Raw genomic sequence first — 20,920 nt, forward strand, 5'->3', positions numbered from 1 at the left:
CTGTTTGCCAATGAGGGGGACCCGATGGCCGGGGGGAGAAAAAGTTGTGTGATGAGACCTTCACAGCTTCGTCCTCCACGGGCCTGCGGCTCTGGTGTGGGGGGAGGCCGATTCTTGCTGCTGCCGGACGGGCCGGGCCTGCCCGGGTGGCCATGAGCACTGTGGGGCTGCAGCCCAGCCCCAGAAAGGCTCATTAACACCTCAGCTGCTCCCCCAGCGTGGCCTGAGCCTGGCCCAACTTTAGTAGTTGTGTCAAACTTTAACTCTTTAGTGTTCAGATAAGATTTGCAAAGCCTCCAGCCTTTCCTTTGAATATGAAAGGGAATAAGAAGATTTCTGAAGTCAGTGATGTAAGAGCTAAGTTTTTAAGATGGAAGGAGAATGAGAAGATGCTGAAATGGCTGAAAATCTTTTTGTGAAATTGTGGGAATGAACTGATGTACTGAATATTCCTATAAACCATGGAAAGAGACATGGGGGGATGGAAATGTTCCATTTAATAGATGATTTGACTAAAAAGCACCTGTGTTGAGAATTTCTGCCCGGAGGAAAGAAGGGGATTTTGGTTTTCTGAAGATGAAGCCTGAGCAGAGAGAAAGGAGACAGAGAGAATCTTTGCTGTCGAACATTTCATTCTTAAAAGTAATACCCCATGAGACAGACATGGCCCACATCTACAACTTTGGGACGGCTGTAGAGTTGGGAGGAGCGTCACGGTTGCAGGTTCCTGGGCGGATGCAAATCGTGAAAGATAAAACCACAAGAGAACTGTCTTTTTCCTTCTTGTGGGAAAAATCCCTACAACTTCAACAAGAAGAAGCTTCTCTCTCCAGAAGTGAACTGAGAAAGACTAAATTGGACACTGACCAAAGTATTTGTTATATGTTTGTTTTGTTGTTATGAAGATTGGGAGGGGGTGGGAAGGAGTGATCTGAAAAACCTTATTCTGAATTTTTTTTTTCCTCTCTTTTTGTTTGTGTAGTTAATAAATTTTCTTTTATACTCTCTCAAGTTTTAGGCCTGCCTTGCTCTTTTGCTCCTGGTTCTGTCTCACAACAGAAAAAAATAAGTTTATTTAAATTGGCAACTCAAACTGAAGACATTAATTTGTGCATTGGCTGGGAAAGTCAAAATTAAACCAAGACACAGCTGAACTAAACCTTTTATGATTTCTTCTTGTGATTCAAGGCTTTCAACTTGTCTTTCCACTTTGAACCTTAATCTCTCAACGAAATCAACAAAAGGTTCAGTTGGGGATTGTTTAATTGTGATGGAGTTGAATTTGCGGTCTTTCAAGAGCATCATTGTGAACGCTTTCTCGGCAGCGCTTTGGATTTTTAAAATCACAGGCTTAGGAATTTTTTCTGCCTGTGTCACTGTCTCTGACCAATCCCCCATGCTGCACAAATGATCCATAGTGATCGTGTTATTATCTGCATCAACAGCACATTCTTTGTTTTGTAAAAGTTCAGGAAGGAGGTCCCCTAATAACCTTTCCCATTTTGTCTTCCACAACTGGTACTCGGTTGGGTGAAGAAGACATGAGAATAAGTCCTTGAGGTCACCAGGGACCAACACGTTTGATGATAAAGTGGCATGCAACAGGCCTTTGAAATATTCACTCTTTCTCCCTAACTCTTTCTGTGCTTTACTAATCTCCTTTTTGTGGGAGTATTCAAACGGCTGCCAATTCAGAATACCCCTTTGTCTGGAATATCTAACTGGTGTGGCTATGTGGATGATCTCCTGTTCCAGGTTCCGGCTTCTACACTTGTCACACCTGGTTTCCAAGGCATGGGAACTAGAAGGAGGAGTGTGGGAACCGCAGGCTGGAACGGGTAGGTGAGGCTGGCTGCCGAGAAAGGGGAGGGATCAGTTGAATGACCACGTCCACAATGGGAGGAGCTAACATTGGGTGAGGTAATGGGAACTGGGGGCAGAGCTGGGTGACACGGGTGGGTGGTCCGTGACAAGGGGGCAGGTCAAGGGGTGGAATCAGGGGACAGGAAGGGGTTGGGAGGAGCAATAAGGGGAGGAGCTGATCAAGGAGGAAGGGGCGGGTCCACGCAAAAGGGATTTTGGGAAGAAGAAGCACAAAAGAATGGCCATGCCATGTGGCCAATGCCATTTTGTGCCTCGGGGATAGGGAAGCCATTTTGTGGTTCAAGGTCTGGGGTAGGAGAAGGAGAGGGAGATTGAAATCTAACTGATTTCAGGATAGGTTTAGGGGTAGATTTGGGGGTGGAAACTGGAGTAGGAGCAGGGGTGGATTTTGGGGTAATTCTCGGGGTCCTCGGGGTTTTCAGGGTGGATTTGGGTGTGGGGACAGGGGTAGAAACTGGGGTTTTAACTGGGGTTGTAACTGGAGAAACCGGGGAAAGAGGTTCCAGGGTAGTGGGGTTTAGGAAAGGATCGCTGGTAGCAGGGCCCTTGCCGCCAGGGCTCGGGTACTGAGGAGACTGTGGGGAGCCAGGTAGACTGTGGTCACTTTGCACAACCAGGCTGACCTGCGGATCATGCTGGGCTGCCCTGTGCAGATCTCCTGGTGTAGGGGTAGAGGGATTGGACAAGGGGGGAGGAGAGGTAGGGGAAACTGGGGAGGTTTGTCTTGGCTCACTCTCCACTCCCCCTTTTTCTCTTGAAACCGATCGAATTAACAAAAATAAAATAATGAATTTCTCAACTGAAGTGCCCCCCCTTGGCTCCCCAATCAGACAACTTTAAGCCCACCATGTCCCAAAAGGGAATGGTTGCCACTTCTTGGGGAGACACCTCGGGAAAATGGAGAGTCAGCCAACGCACAAACCTTTTTAATTTGCCCTTAGAGAACTTTCTCCCTCCTCCCACCAGGAGACCCACAACTTGGAAATCCCCCTCTGTTGTGCCGACAGTTTTGCACCCGTGTTTATCAACTCCTTTCTAGATTACCTTTGTTGGCACAACTGAATCCACCCTCTCCTGAAACCAAAGGAGAACTTAAAAAACTGAAAATAAGGGTCCAGGGATCAGTAAAGGGGCCAGGGAGCTTTCCACAGCCAACTCGTGGCCTGTAGGTTTGTAGCTCTCCCCAAGAGCAATGCTCCCTCCCCAGCCTTTGGCAGCACCCCTGTCCCTCAGGGGATACTTACCCAACCGTCAATCAACCTGGACAAGGGAGTTGCAGAAGAGGTCCTCTCCTTGAGGGTAGTCCTCTTGGTGCTCAGAGGATTGTCACTTTCTCCCCTGGGAGCGCTGCTGACAGGAGCCGGCCTGCTTTGACAGGGGTATCCGATGGCCAAGACTTCTGATCACTCATTATCTTTTGGAAGCTCTTCAAGAGGTTACTCGGTTTGAGCTGCCTCATGGTGGGCGCCAGCTGACATGATCCACGTGTGTCACCACAACCTGGCCTGCCAGCCTGCCCAACTAGCTCCTGCAGGCAGGTACCGGCACCAAGAGCAGGCTGCTCTCCGGATACAAATGTCCCAGAGGTGCAGGTAGGGCTGCGAGGCCCTTCCAGTAGCGTCCATGTCCAGGAGAGGCGAAGGATGAGAGGGAGTCCTTTGGTTGATCCAGGGAAGAGGTTTATTGTAGGGTCAGGGGGAAAGAGGCATCAAGGAGCGGATACAGCCATAGGCAAAGACACTGGTGTGTGACAACTTAAATACAAGGGAGGTCCTGAGGGAGGGAACAACACATTGACCAATCCGGGTATCTTGGGGGAGGTACACAAGGCAGGGATGAATACATAATCAACCAATGAGGGAAAACATAGGTGGGGAACAACATATATCAACAAATAGTGTCCTGAGGGAAGGGTAACTGACATAGAGGATTCTGGAAGTTTGGGAAGGGTTAGGGAGGATTGACAATGCCATGGGAGGGTATTCGGGAGACTGATAGGGAGCAATCTGGAAAAATGGGATGGGACAAGGGCAGATTGATAGGGAGAAGGTGGGAACTTGGACAACTGATAACACAGCTAAAGGGGGGAACAACATTGGAATAAACCATTAATACAGGAGGGAGAACGACAATAAAATAACACACCGCAACATGTATAGAGGCATGTTTTCATAAGCATCAATTTAACACCAAAAATGATGGTTCACTAGCAGCTCTCTGATACAGGTCAAAATCTAAGGGTCTGTTTTTGTTCTGGGACTGCTCTGTCCAAATTTACCTGTTAGAGGGACTGCACATGGCATATTGGGATAGATTTGGTAGTGAGATAGATCAGTTCAGCTTAAGTTCCTTGTAGTATTAGTTTTGTAGAATCACCTAGAGAGGATGATGGACATAAAACTCTCCTAGAGACCTTGAGAAATCACTGAATCCATCTCTTCTCCCTTAGGCAGAAAGAACTATACCTAAAAAATTGTCAAGAGTAATTTATCATTCTAAGATGTTCTTAAAAACCTAAAATGATGGTTAAGGCCCTAACCTTACAGTCCAATCCCATTCTTGATATTCTTAGCATTACACCATTTTTCTTATGTTCAACTTAAATTTTCTCCATAGCATTCTAAGTCCATTTCCAGTTCTTGTCCTATGCACAGTGGGCAAGAATACAATGGAGCTCTTTCCCATCTTCTGTCTGAGGGTGCTCAAGCTGTCTGAAAGCTTTCATGAGCTCTAAAATAATTTTATTCAACGTATGGTGGTTTCATAGTGCTAGATTTTTAACATGGTGTCTAGACACTCTAGATAATTAGCGCTTTTATTTATTGATAGGAATCAAGGAACCACACTGACATGAGAAGATATTTTATTTTTGTAAGCCTAGAGTTGAATAATAGCTTGTCTGTGCAAATGGTATTGGGTTAGCTAACATGGATTTCCATGTTTCCTATAATATGGCACTAACCTTGCTGCAGAGACATCTTGTGAACTCTTGGGGACTTCCAACAAGGAATCATTTGAAGTGGCTGACAATCTTGTCTTTTTTCTTTGCTCCCTCTCCATCTATCACTGGATATATATCAGAACAAGCCGGGGGACACCTTTTTCAGGTTACAGTTAATGTCACCAGCTGGAATTGACTACGAAGTAGGAACTCGGTAATGTGATGGAAATGGATTTGAAATATTAGGAAGACTGTGTGGATTTAGCTTTAGCTTAGCACAGTATCCCTCCTTCATTTTCATTAATAATTTCCGTTTTGTTAAATGTGACTAACATATCTGCTCAGTCCGTGAATATTCAAAGTGAAGTCTCAGAAAACTCATTTACAAAAAATCAAACTCATTATTTTTAAGAAATTAAGCTGGATAATGAAATTATAATGTTGATGTTATTACCCTTCAACATCATAATTTTAGAATTGAACATAAAATCTACTCCAATTAAAATTGTTGCATGGAACATAAAACCAGAATGCTGTGATACTGGAAACATTTAGACATGCACATAAGCATTTAAAAAAGTTCCCAGGCACAAGAACAAAGCTTTTATTCATTCCAAGGATAAGTCAGCTGAAGTGATCTTTGTACATTAAAATTACTGGTTGAACATTGTGCTGAAGAGGACACACTCATCACAGGAGGCTGAGCACAATAAACCAGAGAATGATCAGGCTTGAAAGAAAATGTAGTAGCATTTTAATAAGAAACACAGTTTATTTATGAGGCCAAAATGCTAAATAAGTTAGCAGTGGGCTTTCATGCGAATGTTAAATCAGGAACAAAGACTGAGATGAGAAGCATCTATATACCAATATTACATATAAATTTCACTCTGTTCTCTGAAGTCTTACTTGTTTCAGCATAGTAAAGACCAACATCATCCCTAAATTACAAACATGAAAGACTGTATTTCCCACTGGTACTTGTTCTCATTAAGAATAAAGTTTTGTAGCAGAATCCTGGTTCCAATCTTACATTTTTAAAGGGAAACAATGAGTAATCCTTGTCCAAATAATACTGCCTTTAATTTCCATGGGAAGAGCATCTTACAGAATTGAACATGCTTGGTTTTGTCTCCCTTTAAAATAAATCCTTCATTTGCATCTTATCCACTGGAAAACCAATCCTCAGGATGACATCAGGTTGCTCACACACTTACTTGAAGTGGGAGCAAGAACATCAGTCACTTGCAGGTGAGAGAGAAAGGCGGGAGTGAAAAATCAACTGAATGAACAACAGTTGAGTGTGTTCAAGAACACGATCTGCCTGTCCCTACTCCTCATTCTCTTTCTGTCTGGCACTTAGCAGGATCAAACCCTCTCAGTGCCTCTGCCAAGCTGGAGTGTTCTGGGAGCAGGTGAGGGAATGTGGCTGCCAGCACAGAAACCTCTGTTTCACTCGGCAGTTCTTCTCTATTCTGGGAGAGCAGCAGACTGTTCTCCCAGCTACTTCATGTGTTAAAAGCAAGCAGATCAAATTATAAGTGTATACTGAACTTTATATTAGAATGACTGTATTTGTCTCATATAGTCACTTTGGAATATCAGATTCCTTCTTGGTTTCCTGACTGAGTTGCTGGTAAGATTTAGGTGCTTCCCAGGAGCAGCTCCAAGAGACCCAGTCAGGTACAGGGAGAGGCCAGCACCAGCCACAGGGAAGCATCAGTTCTCCAGGGAAAAGATTCTCCTTCAGAATGCTGGAGCACTCCCCCAGAGAGCACATGGGAGCACTTTGAGGATCTTCTTTTGCAGCACACCTCAGCTCTAATCCTTGCTCCAGTTATGAGCTACCTCACCCCTCTCAAAAATCCCTCACCATGCTCAGTGTGTGCCAGACAAGGCATCAGGAGAGAAGTGCAAACTGATTTTTTTCCCCAAACAGAAGCTCTGAGTGAAATTTGAGATGCCTTCTTGCAGAACCCCTATGGCAGTGGTTGAAGCATTGGTTGGCAAATTTTCCATGTACTTTTGTTTTCTAAATAAGTATTTCCTCCTGCTTTTTGAGCATTGTTTGCAAACCTAATGCTGGTGTCCTTTCTGTCAGTTAAGGTCACTGCTGTAGTCCATCTTAGACAAAGAGAAGTATGTCAGGGAGCACATATTTAACCAGGTTTTAGCTGTGTTTCAAGTTGCACACTGGGTTGGGGAACTGGTTGCAGTATATAAACAAAAGCTAGAGCAGGATGTTTTGACTTCACTCAATGTGACAGTGGCCAGATACAAAATCTACCTTCAGATGTTGTAGCCCAGAGTAAATAATGAGACTCACCAAGAACCTGACATCTATTTTTTTAAGAACCCTTTCAAAGAGACAATCACTCAGACATGTGAGGGTCTATTTCACGTAATGTTTTGAATAAATTGGCAGCAGAAGCAGATGACTTTGACAATTGTCTGTCACAGAGGTGTGCACTGCATCAGTATTTGTAATAATTAAGCCTTAGATTTCAAAACATCTCAGCAACTACAAAGGAAATTCCATTAAAAAGGACAGCTATACTTCTGACTGAATCTTCAGTGAAAATATCCCTTCCTCCCAGTCCCCCCATACCTGGTTACTTTTGGTTGCCAGAAAATCCTTGGCATTTTGAGAATCCTAGTACTCCTTCTTGGGGAGGTTGACATCATTGATGCTGACTTGTTTGGCAAATATTTGGGAAATATGGTTGAAAAATATAATGGACCCCTAAAAGCAAAAGACTCAAAGAAGGAATGGTTCTGCTTTTCTGCTTTGAGAAAGTAATATTTGGCAGCATGCACAGCAGTTAGTGGAAGGTACTTCTGCTTATTTGCTGTCTAACATTTGCTTCTTTTAGCTATGTGCTCTCTCATTGTTTTTTTTCATAGTGAAGCTTCTGTACAGTGCATGAAGTCTGTGCAAGAGCTTAGCTCCCCATGATCACAAGAGCAAGACCAAGATGATTAATTCTGCTTATGCAAAATCTCTCTCAGACTGAAGCTTTTATTCAGGAAAATGTGTGAGTGGCTGGGTGAGACACAGTCATTTCCCCAAATCTACACTGCCCAGAAAGGTAATTATTCAAACAACAGCTGTTAGGGTACAGTCACACTGTCTTTACTCCTAAAGCCAGAGATACAGGAGAGGATAAGGAAAGAATACACATATATAGTGAGAATTTTTTTTCAGCTCTTATGAATAGTACAGCAAACTGAAAAGCCTTTGGCAGAATAAGGGCTATTATGAGTTTCCAACTCTCAAGCTCTGTGTCTCAAGTGCTGTCTGGAGCACACGAAGAGATGCCTGCCCTTGCCCCAGGAGTGCTCCCTGGGCCAGGGAGGCAGTGACTGCTGATGGACAGCCAGGGCACAAAGGAGCAGCAAGGATAAACATGATAAACAGCTTTGCAGCCCAGCTGAGAATTCTCTCTGATTTGGTATTAATTGAAAATTCACAGGCAGAGCGGAGTGGTAGAAGCTCTTTTGGCTGCAGCTCTGCCTGTGAGAGAGGAATTTGGGATTTCTGCAGGTACAGTGCTGAGTAGTTGTCTCTAGTTTAGGGCAGAGATAAATTCTTGTCCTCCCCCTGCAAACCTTGGGGGTTTGTCTTCATGGCAAGTTAAATATGAGTTAACAGTATGCCCTAGCTGCCAGAAGAATTCATAGTCCTATGATTATATGCCATTTCCCTGCAGGAAGGCAGGATGGCTAACTTCCTTAGACTCTTATGAGACACCCCACAGCGCTGTGATCCTTTGTGCCTGCCTCTTCTTTTATGACTTGCTGCTCGTGCATCACTCTTGCTTTCATTAGCCTCATCATTCCTTTCATTATCCAAAAATCATTAACCTCTCATGCTATAGAAACTCAAGAGTGCCAAATTACCAGGAAAGGTACCCATGCAACAGACAGACAAGCCCACAAGCAAATCACCTATATAATCTTAAAAATAAGCTACTTCTTCCTCCAAAAAAAAAAAAAAGCAATATAGGGAAGAAAAATGAAAACATGCAAAATGTAGATAGGGATAAAGGGATGAGGGCAGCTTGTATTCACTTGAAATAATTTCATATTAATATGAAAGGGGTAATACTTTTTTCGATTTCTTCAGATTGCATTTTTTTATTTGATGGAATAAAACAGGATCTGCTGCATGGAACTATTACAGAAATATATTGTAAGTCTAGTGAATAAAGAATTTCTGCAATAACAATAGCAAAAGCAAAGAAAAACACTTAACTGAATCTTTTTAAAGCCTAAGTCCTCCCTTTTCTTTGGGTTTTGCAAATTGTAAGAAAGGAGTTTTCCAAGGTGTGCTGCTCTCAGTCTACAAAGGAGCACATACCTAAATACACCTAGCAAAAACATAGAAAGTGAAGATTGTTCAGTTACAATGCAATTTAAATTTAATTTTCATATGGTTAGCTTTCAGCTGAAATTCTTTTAATAACAATCAGAGGAGTCCTACTGAGTAGTGCTTTCTTATAAAGGGAGCCGGACACATTTAGGGACCAAAGCCGAAGTTAAAATTCAGGGTTGTTTTTTCTCTGTGGAAATGATTTATTGCACATTTTTTCACTTCTTCAAGCCCCAGAATGAAATTTCACTCTCTTCTGGGAGTGGTAGAGACTAATTAAAAATGATTGAAGTGGCCAAAGTGTGTTCATATGTTACTTTATGGTAGTGAACTTCACTGGAAATTGCAGCTGTTGCCTCAGGCTGAGTTGCTGATCACCTTCCCATGAACACTGCAGCCTGTGTCCTCAGGCAGACCTGCAGGACAGATGTGAGAGGGAGGTTGGGCGTTGCCAGTCCACAGAGCCTCTCAGGGACAGCATCTAAGCACATCTGTGCTGTGTTGTGTGTGTAGGTCTCTGAATTTCTTCATATGAAAAGATGCAGGCAGCAAGTGCTTTACACAGCCAGACTGAATCACACTGAGACATTTCCTTTTCAGCAGAGAGGTGTTTTCCACTTTCCAGCATTAAGGCACCAGCTGGAGAAAGCATTAACTTAACTCCCTTTAGGAGCCTGTTAGACACCTGTGGGATTAGTTCAAAGGAGTGAGAGAGATAGCATGACAAAGAATTACATACCCATGTCCATGCCCATGGAAAACCATTTTGATAGAGCTGAAATATGGAAATAAAATGCAATACATTGATATCCTTGTATAGGGCTCCCACCTGCAGACTTGTCTGCTGCCAGCCTGTGAGTCTGAATGAGAAGAATTCAGATTCCTCCTACCCTTCCCCTTTCCAAAACATATAGGGAAAACCCTACGTCAGATGTGTAGGAAAGACCATTGTTCTTACTGTGAAAGAGCATGATTGGAGTTTTCTTTAAAAGCCCCAGGTGGCTTGGGTTGTGAATCCTGATTTAGGATCCTGACACCTGTCCCAATTTGTCATGGATGAGTGGCATGCAACCCACTAAGAAAAGAGAAGTAACAGTATCTTTTATTGAGGTAAAATAGTAATTTGTCAGAGTTCAGTGAATTAGATGAAATTCAACACAGTTTAACAGTGGTTTGACAAGATTTAATAAGTGTGATGGCAAGGTTCACTTTATTCATTACTGCTTGAAAAGTGGTTAGAATGGTTCAACAGAGACCAGAGATGCAAAGAATAAGGAAGACCCTTGTGGTTACTGCGCTAAAAAGAGAGAGAAAGGACAGCAACACACATGGATTTCTTTAGGGAAAAAAAGTCAACTTTATTGTATGGACAGCCTGTATTTAAAGTGTGTTACGTGGAGCTAGGACAGGACAGTAGCTCACTGGACAATTGGGAAAAACATCCATGGGACAGTACCTCAGGATGTATCCCACGGGAAAGACACCAGGTGTTAATCTTTATTATGAATTCCACTCTGTTTTTCACTATACTATCACCTTGGAAGACTTCCTCCCTAACTGAAGCTATAGTCAGCTTGTCAGCCTGGGAATGGACCTGAGAGTCAGGAGAAATTCAGGCCTGAAAAACAATTTCCAAGCTGTAATTCTCTAGCTCTCTAAATGTGTGTGTCCACAGACCCTCACACTGAGTCATGAGTTTCAGACAGGACCTCCTAAAACTTCTAAAATCCTTATGGGCCCTGGATGCAGCTGGATCCAATCTTAGCCACAGACTTGGGCAATGGTTTATGTCTGATGTAATTGTCTGTACAGAGTCTATAATAATTAATATAGATGCAGTCCAAGAATAGCTAAAATAGTCTGAAATGGAATTAATTTGGTAAAAAACCTGAGAAGTTGATTTTCTCCAAAAGGCATAAGAGTGACTTCTGGGCTCCTAACACCTGGTTCATACCTGAGCAATAATTAAAGGTGGGAAAGGGGTGGCAGCTGTGTCCTTCCAGCCTTTGGTGTTTCCCTGGTGGAGCCTCACTCCTGTGAAACACAGACATTTCTAGTAGGGAGAGACTTTGTCTGGATCCACAAGCAATGAGAGCTATAGTACACTAATATGGAGCTTTGGAATATGTCCTCCTTCCTCCACCAGAAACACAAAATTGCTTGGAAAAGAGAAAACGAAAGGCAATATTTTAAGGCTGATGGAAGCAATTAAATTTCACGTCTGTTAAAATCTTATGGTGGACTTGGTCAAAATATGTGTATTGATGGTACACCTGAGTCTGACTGTGCTTAATTCAGCTTGAACAGAAATTTGGGGAAGGGCTATCATCATCTCCAAAAAGGCAGGCATAAGACCTCCAAAATGGGGAAAACCACTGGAAAATGTTATGTAAAGCCAGTGTCATGTAGCTGTCTCCCCCCTGGGAAATTTTTGCTATATTCCCTAAGTAAAATCATCATATATTTAACACAACTCATTGCATTTCCTCAAGATGTAGAGGGCTGAAAAAACACAGAGCCTGAAGTATGTGCCGGCCCTCTGCAGTAGTCACTGTGTGGCAGAAAAATCTTCTAACGTCTGCTCAGAGTAAATTACTCCCCTGGCCTAGTATTCTTCATCTAAACTGAACATTAAATTCAGACTGATTTCATCAGCAAATGAAGGAACAAAACAAGAAAAAAAATAGTCAGAAATCCTACAACATGCTTGATTTAATTGGATTTTCTGTTCCAAATCAGAATGATAGAAGCATTAGATAGAATGTGCCCAAATGTTAAGGCAGCATGAAGAGCACCATCTGTCACAATATTTCTCTAGTTATTTTTAATCTCTTACATAGTTAAAATTATGTTTTCTTAGTGAGAGGCATTATTGTAGAACATTTATCTATTATAAACAGATGCTAAAGTATTCATTATCCCCAGGATCGATTAGAAAGAATAAATTACTAGAAGAGAGGTAGTTGTACACTTTTCATGCTCTGCACCACTCAATATTTGATAGAAATGTTGGAATTGTTGTATTAGGTCATACTTGAAGGTCTAGTGAGTTTGTAATCTCTCCTTCAGAGGTTGCCACCCCCATGTATGTCAGAGAACCTCATAATTAAATATCTTACAGAATAAACTGGCTTGGAAGAAAAGATTCTTCTTAAGCCCTAAGTGGTTACAAGTGACTGAGCTCAAAGAGAACAAGTTATTTTACCCCTCTTTTGTTTCTGTAAGTGTGTAAACCTGTTTAAACCCCACAGAAATTTTGGCTCAAAGATCATAAGGGGTCTGACCATCATCACATTTGTGAAAGGGCTCAGAAGGGGTTCAAGTGGATGCACAGATACCTCAGTGGGACTGACTCCTGCACTGGGCAACAGTAGGCATTTGTGGCCAAACAGTGCAAAGCAGCCTCCCTCACATGAGTGGTCTGCAGATATATTAGTGCAGACATCTAGCTGGGGTGTATCAGCAGAGCTCCACTGATGTCAGGGATTTGTACCAACTGAGCATCTGATCTGCTCTGTTTGCATGCACAGCTTAAAATCTTGCATTTCTCTGCTGTGGAAATTATCAAAGAATGAAAAGCAACTAAAAAGGGTTGTTGAGAGAAGCACTTTTCAAACACATATAAAGAAAAAATTCTGTTAGTACAGCTGGGTATATTTCAGTCTCCCTAGCTCTTAACTTTTCTCTGGATTTTATGTCAAATTCCTCAATTCTATAGAATCTGGTTTTGCTTTTAGATCATCTAATGAAGATGCCTTTTGACAAACACAGAAGCCAGGAAGCCAAATGTTTAAAACATTTTATTTGAGCTGCACTTCAGTGAATATATACCTCCAAACAACCAGAGTAATTCTGGGCTGTTAATGCACGTGAAACAGAGGATGGGAGTGCAAAGCAGTTGCTTGTGTATGTCAGTGACCAGCTCTGCCTTGATTTGACATATGCTGGCCAGTCTGGGCAGTGGCAGTGCTGGCACAGCCTCTGTCCAAGTGAGTTAATTTCAGCTCCTTCCTCGCTGTGCCATGCTGCAGTGATGTGACGTGTCCTGGCAGGCTCAGAGCCCGGCGGACCCTGCAGTCTGTGGGTGCCACTGGGGGGAAGAGCTCAGGCCCTGGGGGTAGGATGTTTAAGAATGCAGATGCCTGATTATAAAATGCTGCAATTTAATGGGCTGCCACACGTCCATCATTGCCAAGTCTTGTGTTTTTGTCATGACTCTCATAATATTTGATGTTATACTCCAAGCTACAACATCTGAACATTTGGGATTTATGGTTAGAGTGTTCCCAATTATGCTCTTTTTTTCGAGGTTATTTTGTAGCTCCCTATCTATGAAGAAAACCTCAGGTTTGTGACTCTAAAGATATTGTTATCATCTTCAGTTTTATAGATACTTGCTACAGCCTATATATAATTCCTGCATAAATTGCAGATGCTGTGAGGGATAAAACCTTTACTCTGGTGATGATTGTTGTATCTCTGTGGACAACAATGGCAGCTCAGATATGAGTTGGTTAGTGCTATGCTGAGTCATGCACCAGGGCTGGCAGAAAAATTTAAAGTGCCCCAATCCCTTATAAATTTGCTCAATAGAAACTGGGCACAGGCTCAAACACCTGCTGTTTTAAATGGACAATGCTACAGAGATGGAAAAAACAAAATTGGGAACTTGACCTAATATGTCTAAAGGCAAGCCTCTCTTCCTTTCTGTGTTTGTTATCCAGTTCCCATGTTCGTCCCAGTGGGAAGGAGAGTGTGCTGCTGAGACAGCCTCCTGTCCCCACCTGTATGGCAGGAACCCCCTGCTCAAACCAAGCTCCCTGACTCTCCTCAGCTGTCCCAGGAAAGGCAGAGTTTACCTAAAGCCAAATATATTCAGCTCTTTGTGATTTGGATCACAGCTGTAGCTTACTGTAAACCTGTGGGTAAAAAAACTAGATCCATATTTTTCTTTTTATTTGTTTGGTTTTTTGGTTGATTTGTCTGTTTCTGGTTTTTTTTTTGTTTGTTTGTTTTGGTTTGGTTTTTTGGTTTTGTTTTTGTTTTTTTTGTTTGGTTGGTTTTTTGTTTGTTTGTTGCTGTTTGTTTTTGTTGGGTTTTTTTGGAGGGGTAAAATTGTCTTACATCTCTTCAAACAGCTGCTGCTGAAGCTAGGGAGACACAAGTGTGTTTTAAGCCCTGTAATTACGTGTGCCATGGCATTGACAGAGCTGGGAAACTGCTGAAATGCTGGGAAACAGTGACTGAACCATTGGGCTAAGGGAAAAGGCACAACCCAAAATCTGCTACTGAAAGTGTTTACATCATCTTGCTTGTTCTATTTCCGGAGATGATGGGGTTCAGCTGGCAAACCTTTCTCATAGTGAAATCTTCAGTAAAAACTTCTATGACTTTAATACAATAAATAATATTTTTTCTCATAATCTTAAACAACATATATGCTAAGTACTTTAATGTGAATCTATGTGGAAAAACACATTGGGTAACATGCCACCATTTCAGAAGTAGAAAGAAAAAGAGAAGATGCCGGAAGGAATGTCCTACCTGTCAAGAAAGACAAAGCAGAAAGCAATTGCAAAACAATTTAAAAATCCCTTCTCTGGACATTAGGGAATTTAAAGAACCAGTCAAAAAATGTCCTATAAGAAGGTTTGTATGCATTGGCAGCAGTCTCTAAATGTAAGTAGCCAACAAAGAAAAATCTTTTGCTGAGAAGGGGATTTTCTGAATTGTGTTCTTTTCTCCTTTTTCCTGAAAGGTAATTTTTTGTTAACATCATGTCTCTTTTATAGGAATTAATATGGATTGCAAACATAACTAATGTGGTGAATGTTCATCCTATGTGGATGCTTATCCAATGACTGCCTGCAAAGCAGTTATGTCACAAATAATCTGCAGAGTGAGCCTGAAACGCTGACCATGCTGGAGTCAATGTAATTTTCTGTGTGCTGAGTGAGGTCAGAATTTTCTTGGAAGCACTTTTCAGTAGCAAAAATGACTGCAGTCAGGAAAAGGGATGGGTTTATCTTTTCAGGTAAGGGAGAACCACCAAATTGCCTTGGCAAACAAGTGGCCTTAAAATATAGAATAACATTGCTTTGTATAAGCACCCTTTTAAAGTACACAATCAGCACTAAAAGACATCAGTTTCACTTCTACATTAATAACCTACTCAGGGATTTGTGGGGGAAACATACGGCATTGGGGAAAATGTTAGTCAACAGAACAGATGTTGAAAGCTGTAAGAGGTTGATATGGAAATTATATTCACAGTATATTTTAGGAATATATGTATATTCTGTTTTCAAATTCTATTAGCTGGTGAGTGTCCACCAGCTTATGGGTACTAAGACTCTTTTTCGCAGGTTCAGGCTACAGACCCAGCAGAGAAAATGAGCCAGGAAATGAGGAGGCTCCTGTACCTCCGGTGCCATTGGTGCCCATAGGCAAAAGGCATCATTAAAAACACTTGAAGAAGGAAAGAAACGTCACCTCCCTGTCTGCTGCTGGCACATCACAAGAATCTATAAGTTCTGGCTGAAGACATATGGAAAAGTTACAGTGGCGAATAGACCAATTTTTTAATACAGGCTCTTAACTACCATGGAAGGTCACCCTGGGAGATGTGAGTTTTCAGCAGTGTGCAGTTTTTAAATAAGGGCAGAAGGAGTGTGGCCCAGCAGCCGCGATTTAAGTCCCATTGCAAGACAGAAGAGCCGATCAACTACTCTGAATATTAATAGCATTGAAAAAGCAGGAATACAAGAAATAGGAAAAAGGGAAGAAGCCAGTTTGTGATTTAGATAAAGTTTGAAAGGAGAATAACAAGGGATGAAGAATAAACTAGTGTCCATTGTCTCATAATAAAAGTGCTGTGTTTTCCCTCTGCAATGACTTGTTTATATGTTAAGTTATGTTATGTTATGTTATGTCAGTTTGAAAAGCAAACCAAACGAGGAGTTGTGTTAATTTGTTATGCTTTTCCTTGCAGAAAGAAAACAATTTGTCAAATCATAGTCTCTCAACTTTATCATGGTTTGTCTCTCATTTCCCAGTTTAGTCTGATGCTGGAGTTTGATCAGGATGTAGCCCCTGACAAAAAAAACAAAAAACCGAAAAACCAAACCAAACCAAACCAAAAATTTTCCTTCCTTATGAAGATTGGGCATGGTTCATTTAGATGTATTCATCTATGTATTGATAGAATGTATTAGCATTATATAAGCATTATCTTTCAGTTCCACTGCTCCTCTGTAGCCAGAATGGTCAATGTCTTTAGAGGGAGTTTATAATATCTTATAAGGGCTATAAATTGTAAGAGAATAATATTCAGTACCTTGTGATAGGTACTATTTGATAAAAAATCTTGATGCTTAGATTTTGTGATTGTTATTCACTGTAGTAAATTGCAGACAGCTGCTGAAATAATAAATATATCTGATTCATGCGATTTTCCTTTTTGAATCTCTTTTTTGCTTGTATCTTCTACTCAGCTTCTTATTCAGCTTTGGCTGATTTCTCTCTTGTTATCTTGAACTACTAAAATTAGACTTTATTCTTGGATCCCATCAACACAATAGACAGATGCAGACCTCTGTTCATCAGCTGCAAAAATATCTTGGGACAAAAGCTAATAAAAACTTTTGTTGATGTACTGGATACACATATGAAGGATACTTCAGCCTAGGTGGTCCTAAACCATCGGATTAGGTCTGAATACTTGGGCCCCACTGAATTCAGTCAGGCTTATTACACACTGAGTACTTTAAAAAACACCCCAGCTTGCAGCAAGCACTGAGAAAAAAGGAGCAAACAAAGATTACACTTGGAAAGATACAGCTTACTGGACATAATGAACAGAGCAAGGAAATTCAAGGTTGTTATATATATTTATCTGCATAATTTTAGGTAAAGTTCTGTAGTGCTTTTCGAGGATAAACCAAAATATTTCAGTGCTTACTGAAGATAATGCAGAGCACTTCCTATGAGTAGCCATTAGTTAGACTGACAGGGCTCAAAGCAATAATCAGAGTTGTAAAAGCAAAGTAGAAATCTTTGAGTGGATTGACCTAAGCTTCTGAGGAAAATGAGAAGTAAGAGGACAGAGGAGTTAGTGAGTTAGCTGTAATAGTGAGGGAGCTGATGCATTCAGAGTGTTCTTAAAATGTGGATCCTCGATGTGATTTGTCTCCAAGTGCTGTTCAGAAAAGCACTGGAAGGAGCTCATAGGTTACTTTGCAACAGGCCAGGCATTTCTGCATTTTACAAAGTGATATTTAGGGACTCCTTATTACATGTACCTGACCATTTTCTGGGTGAAAGATTTCTTTTTTTTTTCTTAATGACATTTAAAAACCTCCTTACTCAGGAAATATCTGCAGAACAGCTGCCGTTTTTCCTTTGTGGAAAGCAAAGTTGTTGCTAGTTGCACACATAGGTCTGTTAACCCATACTTGTACTGTCCAGGCAGTCAGCTTCCACCGGATTCCATTTCTGCTGAAGTAGAAGGCAACATCCTTTTAGGCTTTATGTTTAATGCACTTTCTGTATTTCATGTTGATGCCATGCTTCAGCTGAGGCTTTTTCAGACTATACTAAACTAATGAGGTAGAATGTCAATGCTTAAAGTTGCTCTGAAGTCCATGGAAAACCATCTATTAATTTCAATTGCTCCTGGTCTAAACCTTTAATGACAATGGAAACTCACATCAAGAATGGAGAAGGTACTGCTCTTTTGGTGTGTTTTTGAGCTTTCTATATAATTAGTGTTGTGTCTCTTATTGCTTTGTACAATGCAGGAATCTGCTGCTGCATTTAACGAGAGCTACTGACTTCACTGCACTTTGCAGAGGGTGCCTTTCTCTTTGTAAGATCACATAGCACTTAGTGAGATATTTATTAGTTGAATTATCTGGAATGAAAACCTTCTGTGGGCTTGGGAACCATAACCCTTCCTCCAGCCAAGTGTCCTGCCCTGGTGCAGGCTCTGGGGCACTCAGCAGGGCAAGGGTTTGCCCCCATGCACACACAGCAGTTCTCCCTGGTCCCAGATTACCTCTCACTCCAGCAAATCTTCAGCTGCTCACAGCAACTGTACAGAAACAAAAGAGTTCCATACAGCAAGTGGGCGGGCATTATTCCATGTGAAACTGCGAAGGGAACATAATTACTGTAGGCAGAATATAATTACTCAGAGTGGGATCTGGCTTGAGCTTTATTGGCTAAAACTTTCCTTTAGAGACAAGTACTATTGAAATTAAACAGCATAACCAGCCTGTGGTTTTATTTTAGATTTCAGATGGAAGATGGTTAGTTCATGAGATCTGAGAAACATGATGGGACTTTAGTTTGTTCATCTGTCACCTGCATGAGTGCTATTTAATGTTGCACTTTCTTGAACATGTGCAGAGATACTCGGTATTCTCTCTAAATCGTTGCCTTTGAAAGCTGTTCATCCAGCCCCTGCGCCCTGTTCTACTACAGTTCATCCTCATCTCCTGACTTCTGTTGCCCACCTCCCAGAAAGCAGGAGTCTTCACAGATACTTTAAGACCATTATCCCAGGGTTTTCTGTTGTTTTTTAAAACTTATGTATTATTTCGTATTACCTTGCTCAACTAGTACACAATATATGTTTTATGCTGGTCATTTAGTAATATATGTTATTTCCGAATTGTGATGAAAGAAATGTTGATTTTAGATACATTGAAAGGTTCTATATCTCCAGTTTAAAGGTCTAGTACATTGATAATGTGGTATATTTTCTTCTGATTGCACTGCACTGAGAGTTGTTTTGGTCACAAACACATAGTCAATTTCCACGTGAAAATTTTGTAAGGAATTATTGAAGCTACGCCCTTGTTTTATGCATAGTGCTGAAGTTTTTCAATTATTCTTATGTTTGCGTTTTGGTACACCTACTTTATATATTTTTAGTATAAGGGATGAAAAAGAATTTCAGGAAAAGACAAAATTTTCTGGTCCTAAAGTACAGACACAGAATCCATGAAAGCTGGACTTAATGAAAAAATATGGGTGTGCAAAAGACACGTGAAGCCTTTATGGTGGCATTTTGTAATGCTGAGTGACTGATTTCTCAATCTTGATGTTTTTCTGATGTTGAATTTTTTATGAAACTATCTATATATGCATGCTTCTGAAAATGTAGTAAATGTTTTGAAGATAAAAAGGTAATCCCCTTGCTCCAAAATCTTATTGTCTAACTTGAGGCATGATTAAATACAAGTAACTGACAAGACATATTTGAAAACCTGAAAGATATGGCATTGGCTCTGGGAGATTGTTGGTGGCTGGTGTGGACTAAGGGTTTCTGATTGCAGAGGAGAAACTGATGCACAGAGAGAGAAGGAGAACACAGTTGTGGGATTAACTACAGACTTGCACTGGTGCCTCTGTAATTCCTCTTCAGTGCTCTATTTTCTTTTCCTCTTTTCTTGCTTAAAACAGTTCATTTTCAGTAGCCAAAGTAGTACAGGAAAGGGATTTTTCTAGTAAGATAGATAATTCCTTACAATGATGCAGTCTTTACAAGAAATGTAGTAATTTTCAGTGCAGTTGTCCATTAAACAACAGTTTCCTTGTCAGTACTGATTGGAGTTTCTTTTTATTGTGGGAAAATCAGTGACTTTAGGCCTGGGATCCCGTGTTGGGCAGGAGGAAAGAAGGAAAAGAGAGAATGTTAAATAATAATTGATATAACTTCTAGAAATGTTTTTCCACATCATAATTTAAATGCTGTGACATTCAGTCCGTGAAAAAAATCGTGTGGCTTTTAACACCTGAAGTCATGAACAGAAGTGTGCCTTGGTTTAGTTATTTTTTACATTTTATTTTAGAGTAAGAGAAAGATCAAGATTGGCAGCACCTGGGAAGAATAATTGTTTTCTTAACCACACAAAATATATAACAGAGGAAGCAGCTGTAGAAACATTCTTGGAAAAGGCCAAAAACATGATGGAGGGGACTTTATTAGGGGAAAAGAAAGAAATTCACTCCTCTGCTGTCTACATTCCTGATCTCTCTGTTCAGATTGCTAACAAGGGTGTTGAATGACTAAGGCCTGCACATTTCTGCCCATCTGTCTGCTAAAGTATATTAACTAATATGGCATGAGACACCACACACTCAACAGATGGTAACAGCTCCCAATCACTTCTAATTTAATTCAGCTTTGGACAGATAACCCAGAGCTCCCATGAAACTTAAAGGGAATCTTTTGTTCATTGAGCCAATAAAAGTACAAAGCCTTTAAATGTTCCCAGTGTTACCAGTCTTCTGAACTGTTAACTGTTATAGACTATTTCTACCAAACTTTTTTTTTTTTTTTTTTGGAAAGAAACACACTCAACCACATTACACTGAACTGATGGAGATTTATGTCAGTGACACTTCATGGTAGATTCATTTCGGTACCTGAGGCAGTGTTCCTCGTGTCTGTGGGCATCAGGAACCTGTTCTGGGGATATTTTCATCAGTAATGTCCCCTGTTCCTCTCCATAGCCAGATACAAGAGTCAGAAGGTCCTTACTGGGTTTCTGTGTAAAATGTGTACCAGTTTCCTCAACATGGATGAGAGCAGAGCAGCTCATGAAGTGAAACCCAAACTTCAGCCAAACTGCTTTGTCCTGCCAGGTCTTATTTTGGCATCCACACTGACATAGGATACTGTCACTGGCAAATACCTGGCTTATAAACTAACCCTA

This window comes from Sturnus vulgaris, chromosome 14 (genome assembly GCF_052056855.1).
Source record: "Sturnus vulgaris isolate bStuVul1 chromosome 14, bStuVul1.hap1, whole genome shotgun sequence".
Classification (NCBI taxonomy): Eukaryota; Metazoa; Chordata; class Aves; order Passeriformes; family Sturnidae; genus Sturnus; species Sturnus vulgaris.